The following is a 6,747-nucleotide window of genomic DNA, read 5'->3' as shown; positions in this document are numbered from 1 at the left end:
GAATGTCTGAGTGCTACAGAACTTTACATGTAAAATGTTTGTCCTAAACATTTAGCTCCTCGGTAGACTATTTCCCAAGCATGCACGAAGATCACAGTTTGATTCCAGCTGTGACAATATTCAAGTTGCAAATTTTATGTTACTAAATGATTTAAAAGACAACCCTCCTGGACAGCTGCATCCATAGGGGGAAACTTTTATATCATTATAGGAATAAAGAGTGAAGTCTGTGTTTAAAACTATGTAGGGACTTATTTTCAACCTAAAAGTCACTCTCCTCCCCTTCCCTTGCCCACTAATGAGGCAGGGAGGGAGACAGAGAATGTGAGTCTCTCCCAGATCTAAGGCCAAGGACAAGAAGTCCTAAGCTGCTTCTATAGAAAAAAGAATCACCCCCCCCCCATGTGTGTGTATGTGTGTGTTCAGTCTTTTGAGAAAATATTCCATTAAAAAAAAAGCAGATAATATTTACTAAGTGTTGTGGATGCTGCCGTTTTCGCTTGGCACGTTATGAAGTTTTATACATCCTGCATTTTTGTAGCAACTGTCATGGCTGCATCATATATAAAACAACTTGTTTAATTGACTTCATGCTTTTGAATTGATTTTACACTTATTTGGTAAAACAATTATTCATGTATTTAGGGATCTGTTGTTGAATATTCCTTTCCAAGCAGAGGTATCGGCAAGGACCACCGAGACATCATTCCTGTTTGTACAAATTGGAGCTATTTCCGGAGGTGGGGGCTGGGGATGGGGGAGGGACTGGCAATAGCCACCTCCTTGAGAGAACACTTGGTATTACAGTGAGTCTGAATTACAAATCCAAAGGCTTTGGGGCTGTGGGTACAAAGAATATGCTGTATTTGCAAATAGAACACAGAATCTCTTGGCAGTTAAGGCTGACCCTGAAATTTACATGGGCTTCACGAGTTACTGAAATTCAACCCCTCTGCATCCCTCCTTCTGCTGCTTCTTGCCCCCATAGAATGAGTCAGCAGCATTGACCATTGGTCCCAGAACAGTTAGCCAGAGGCTGGCATTTAAAAAGCCTCCCTCTATTGTTAGGTAGAGGGATCAAGTCACTCCCACCAGAATGTATGAATTAGTCAGGCACACGACCTGGGTCAGGCTTCTTGCTTGGGTGAGAGGCAGGCTGTGCAGGCCCCCCGCCTCCTCTGGCAAGTCACTTTCCCCCAGCTTCCCGACTTGATGAGGGGAAGGATAGAAATCATGAAATCAAGATGCAATGTTGCACATTTAATTAATCAAAGGTTCTTGTAGTGGATTTTTAAACCATAGGTGGTGTTTTATTCCCATCTAGTGGTCAAAATTGGACTTTGCAATTGAAATTTTAATTTTTTTTTCTCATACATGAAATGACTTCTGGTCTGGATAATGAAAAATCCAGATTGTCTAAAGAGAGTAACCACGAGGAAGCTAAATTTAGAGGTTATTTCAGAATGCTTCCCTGACAATGCATTAAACTGACTTTTCCAAATGGACACATAGGGCTGGAACATGGATCTGAGCATATGAGGGCAGTCCTTATATGATAGCTAACATTTATTATTTATTTATTTATTATGTACTGGATATCACACAGTATTCTGAATGCCTTTATTACTCTTTTATTATCTCCATAAAAACTCTATGAGGCAAGTTCTCTCATGCCTAATGTTTGGGAGATAACAACAATTTGCTCCAAGGTCGGTGAGCAAACTGACGAACTCAAGAGTGTAGTTTCAGAACCACACCCCCCCACAATGTGTTCATCACAGGGTAAACATGGACATCTTGTTCACTCGAGTCTGCAGTCTCACTGATCCAAAGGTCACTCATACTTTATGTGGCTGTGCTTCAAACATGTGGGAAGCGTAGACTTCAGGAACGGAAGTTGATAAAGTTGTTTCTGAGGAGTTTCAGAGACAGCAGGAACTTAAGAGTCAATGTGAAGCAGACAAGCCTGGGAAGCGCATAGCCCCTAAAGAAGAGTCATCAGGAGCGCAAGTCAGGCATGGCCACCGAGAATGACATAAGAAGAAGAGGGCGAGCATGGGATGAGAGAAAACTTAGAAGGCCTTGTTTGTGAGGATTTTGATTCCACATTAGGAAGTTAGAACGTTAGCCAGGTGATTACAGCAAATTGTTGATGATTTAAAATTTAACATCTATTGCTTTCATAATTTATCTAAACCAAGATTTGTTCAATGTGAAAAAATTTGAAACCAAGAAATGCATGAAGCTAGAAGACTATCCTAAATTGTGTTGTTGTGGATATTTGGAATGTATCTTCCCATCTTCATACTACACACAAATGATTCCACACCAAATAATTTTATACAATTGTATCATAATGTATTTTATTACAGTAAATGTCTGTTATCATTAAAGAATAAACACCAAAACCAAACTGCAATTATAAGCTCCAATTAGTAAGAATCATTTTATTCTTTGTATGTATACATATATATGTACATGCATATGTACATACATATGTGTGACATCCTTTTGAACTTTTGAAACTTAATAACAATTTCCTTAAAAATATCAGAAGAATAATTTATAAACCTTTTGGATGTTACAGGTTTTCTTAATATATTAGGAACAAATACACTTTATAGAGAAGTTTAATGATTATATTATATAGAAAATCAATATTCAATTAATTAAATTTTTTTTAAAATGTCTTTTTACTTCTACTTAAAACAATTATCCATTTGCTTATTATGGCTCTGTTGCTGAATGTTCCATCCTTTTTCTTGATCTATCTGCCTGTCTTGGTGGCAGTATAGCAATTTTGAGCAATGTAGCTCTGTGGACACATAATAGTCAAAATATAGTAAATGCTCAAATAGTAAAATTAGATAACTTCTCCATTTTCAGAAATACCCTAACTCTCACATCTCTTGAATCACCAAAGGAACTTTAGAATCATTGTCAGCATCTAAAATAGAAAAAAAAAAAAAAAAAAAAAAAGACAGTCATTGGGATTGTGTTGTATCTATAGATTAAACTGTAGAATAATCAATACCTTATCCATTTTTATTTTATCTATAAATATGCTGTTACCTGTTTAAGATTTCTCTTTTTCCCTGTGTTTTACAGTTTATACTTTGCATATTTTCCTCATATCTTATCCTAAGCAACTCATATTTTAGGCTAGCATAACTGATATTGCTGTGCTAATTGAAATTTCAGCTGTACATCACTAGCATATGGCCTACAACTGTATTTTAAATGGATTTTTATCACTTTCTAGACCTAGCAAATATCCATAGATAACACCATTTTGTTTGCTGTTTTTTAAACAAAGTTAACCATTTCACCTGTAAAGGCAATTTCAGCTCTTTGTTTCCAAACTCAGCACTTTTTTTTCTTGGATATTTTATTTATTTACATTTCAAATGTTATCCCCTTTTCCAATTTCCTCTCTGCAAGCCCCCTATCCCATCCCACTTAACCTGCTTCTGTGAGGGTGCTCCCCCACCCACCCATCTACCCATCCTGGCCTCACTGCCCTAGCATTCCTCTACATTAGGGCCTCAAGCCTTCACAGGACCAAGGGTCAATGGGTCTCCCCTCCCATTGATGCCAGATAAAGCCCCTTCAGCTCCTTCAGTCCTTCCTCTAGCTTCTCCATTGGAGTCCCTGTGCTCTGTCTGATGGTTGGCTGTGAGCATCCACATCTATATTGGTCAGGATCTGGCAGAGCCTCTCAGAAGACAGCTATATCAGGCTCCTGTCAGCAAGCATTTCTTGGCATATAATTTCTAGATTTGGTGGCTGCATATGGAATGGATCCCCAGGTGATGCAGTCTCTAGATGGCCTTTCCTTCAGTCTCTGCTCCACTCTTTGTCCCTGTATTTCCTTTAGACAGGAGCAATTCTGGGTTACTACATCCAATAGAGGGCAAATATCCAATATATACAAAGAACTTAAGAAGTTAGAATCCAAAGAACCAAATAACCCTATTAAAAATGGGGAACAGAGCTAAACAGAGAATTCTCAACTGAGGAAACTCAAATGGCCTAGAAGCACCTATAGAAATGTTCAACATCCTTACTCATGAGGGAAATGCAAATCAAAACAACCCTGAGATTCCCTCACACCAGTCAGAATGGCTAAGATCAAAAATTCAGGTGACAGCAGATGCTGGTAAGAATGTGGAGAAAAAGGAACACTCTTCCAGTGTTGGTGGGAATGCAAGCTGGTACAACCACTCTGGAAATCAGTTTGGTAGTTCCTCAGAAAATTGGACATAGTACTGAAAGACTGAATTTAGAAATTTGGAAAAAGCATATTAGTGGAAATGCATTAATGTATACTGTATAACCTTTACTTAAAGAAGGCATAGGAAGTCTCTGTAATGAGCCAGGAATGTGGACTGGTCAGTTCCAGGAACTTGTTGGTCACAGAGAACCCCTCCAGCTAGGGCCCAGAATAAGGAACGGGATAGCAGTCAGCCATTAAGAAGATAGCATTGACCAAACCACATTCCTCTAGACAATGAGTGTGCAGGACGAGTTCCTTGTGACCTGACTCAACTAAGGAGTAGGTTCCTTTAGAATTTTCTATTGTTTTCATGCTATGTTTCCTTGGTAAACCCCTCACCTCCCTTAGTTTGTGGTTTTTCCCTTTAAATACCCCTCACTTCTTGGGTTCGGGGTCGAACCCCTCTGGCCTACCAGGCTATGTGTTCAACCCCAGAGCTGGCATATCCTGAATAAACCTCATGTGATTGCAAGATCAGTCTCTCGTGCGTTATTGGGTGGTCACATCATTCTGAGGCTTGAATGAGGGTCTCCCCTGTTCTGAGGGGGTCTTTCATTTGGGGTCTTGTCCAGGATTTATGACCACCCTTGACTTCCTGAAGACCTCTTGGAGGTGAATTCCTACATGTGGTCCGTCTATCTGTCTGTATGTTTTCCATTTGTCTAGGAACTGCTTACCTGTTTTACAACCTGTGAATTTGTAGCTGGCCGCTTCCCAAGGAGAGATGGCAGAGTTTATTTTTAGAGTTTATTTTCAGTCAGCGACTCCCTGCCCTCCATGAGGAGGAAAGGGAGCTGGTCGGCAGACGTGCTAGGACCACTGACTACCCAGGGAGACGTCCCAGTGGAAATTGGGGATCCTCGGGGATGCCCAGGAGGAACCCCACAGAAGGCCAGGGGAGAAACATTAACGCTCAAGAGGAGTGTGGGTCTGTTCTCCCTGCCATTTAACTTTTTTGATTGGCTCTGCTTGGGCTGCTCTTGCCATGTTACTGTCTGATTTTTTGTGCTGTGTTTGTGATTTTTGTTGCCCTTGTGACTGCGATGGGACGGACGGTAACTCTGACGTTGGCTCAGTGGACGGAGGTTAGGGACATGTCAGTTCAGGTGAAATAAGAACCTTGGTAAATTTTCGGCTGTCTGTTTTTCTGAAGTAAATTTCCCATGGTCCTGGGTTTCCTGAGAGGACAGTCAGAAACATGGAATCGACCCCATAGCTGCCAAAGCGTTGGAGGCAGGGGCCCAGACCCAGGCGCTACAGTTCCAGTTCTTTCTGGGCCAGATCCAGATCCCTGACCTTTTCCCCATCCAGGCTGGCCCCCTGAATGGCAACCCCAGCCTCAACTCCAGACACACGGGAAGCTGAGACAGAAAGGTTATGTCTGTCGAAGGCCCAGCAGCCGATCCGCTGCACCAAGCCATGTAGGCTGCTGGAGACGAATTTGAGACTCGCTTCTGCCGTACTGTCTCTGACCTGCAGCTCAGCTACGTGACCCCAGGCTCATCCCAGCAATGCTTCACCCAGGTATCCGATGAACTTTTCCAAGGGGGCCACAACTGAGGCCTTCTTCTGGCATTCTTTGTCTTTGGAGCTGTCTTATGTCTTATGTGCTGAGAGTATCCACAAAGCAATGGAGCCATTGGTGGACAAGTGCGGGATTAAATGGTGGTCTATCTAGAGACAGGCCTGGCTAACTGGGTCTACAGCAGTGGGGACTAGGCGGAGTCCACAGCTCTATACAGGGACAGGGCCCTGGAGGAGGCATGTTGGCGGGAGGGGAAGCTGCTGCTTTGAAGCCCAAGGCAGGTACCTAGGCTCCGCTGACATGGGTTCCTCAGGGGCCAAGGTCAGGCGTGGCCAGAGAGCAGGGCACAGCAGTCAAGGACCCCTGAACAACCAAGTAGGTTTTTACAAAATAGATTAATTGGGTTAAAACATTGTCTTTATTATCTGGTTCAAAAATTATTGAATTGGTACCTTGTAAACTGTGGTGATTGGATATTGCAACCTTGGGAGTTATGCTTTGCTTACCATGTGGTGGGCGCTGTTTAGATAAATGATTGTTGTTCTGTGTTTCATGATTGAAGAAAAAAATGGTTAAAACTTTGGTTTAGCTTAACTTATTTAAAAGACAGTCTTGATTTGTATAGCAGAGACTGATAAGCCGTTGTGCTGCGTCCAGGAGTTAAGCACAGCTGAAAAGGAGCTGACAGAGGCTGACTGAGTGTCTGCACAAGCCGCTGTTAAAGGGGACAACAGCTTTTTGCATGTAATATTGGTAATAGAAAATTAGCTTAAAATTGGTAACTCAGGGTTGGAATCAGGTTAAACAACAACATGTGGCATGAGCAGACCCAGGAAAACAGGTCTTCATGATATTTTATGTAATTCTTACCCCTTATGAATTTAGTGAGGCCAAGGGTGAGGCCTGGACCAGAGATAAGATTTAAAACGATGTCATTTTGATGATG

Source organism: Mastomys coucha, unplaced genomic scaffold (assembly GCF_008632895.1).
Source record: "Mastomys coucha isolate ucsf_1 unplaced genomic scaffold, UCSF_Mcou_1 pScaffold13, whole genome shotgun sequence".
NCBI lineage: Eukaryota > Metazoa > Chordata > Mammalia > Rodentia > Muridae > Mastomys > Mastomys coucha.
The sequence above is the reverse complement of the archived record's forward strand: the minus strand, read 5'-3'. Positions refer to the sequence as shown.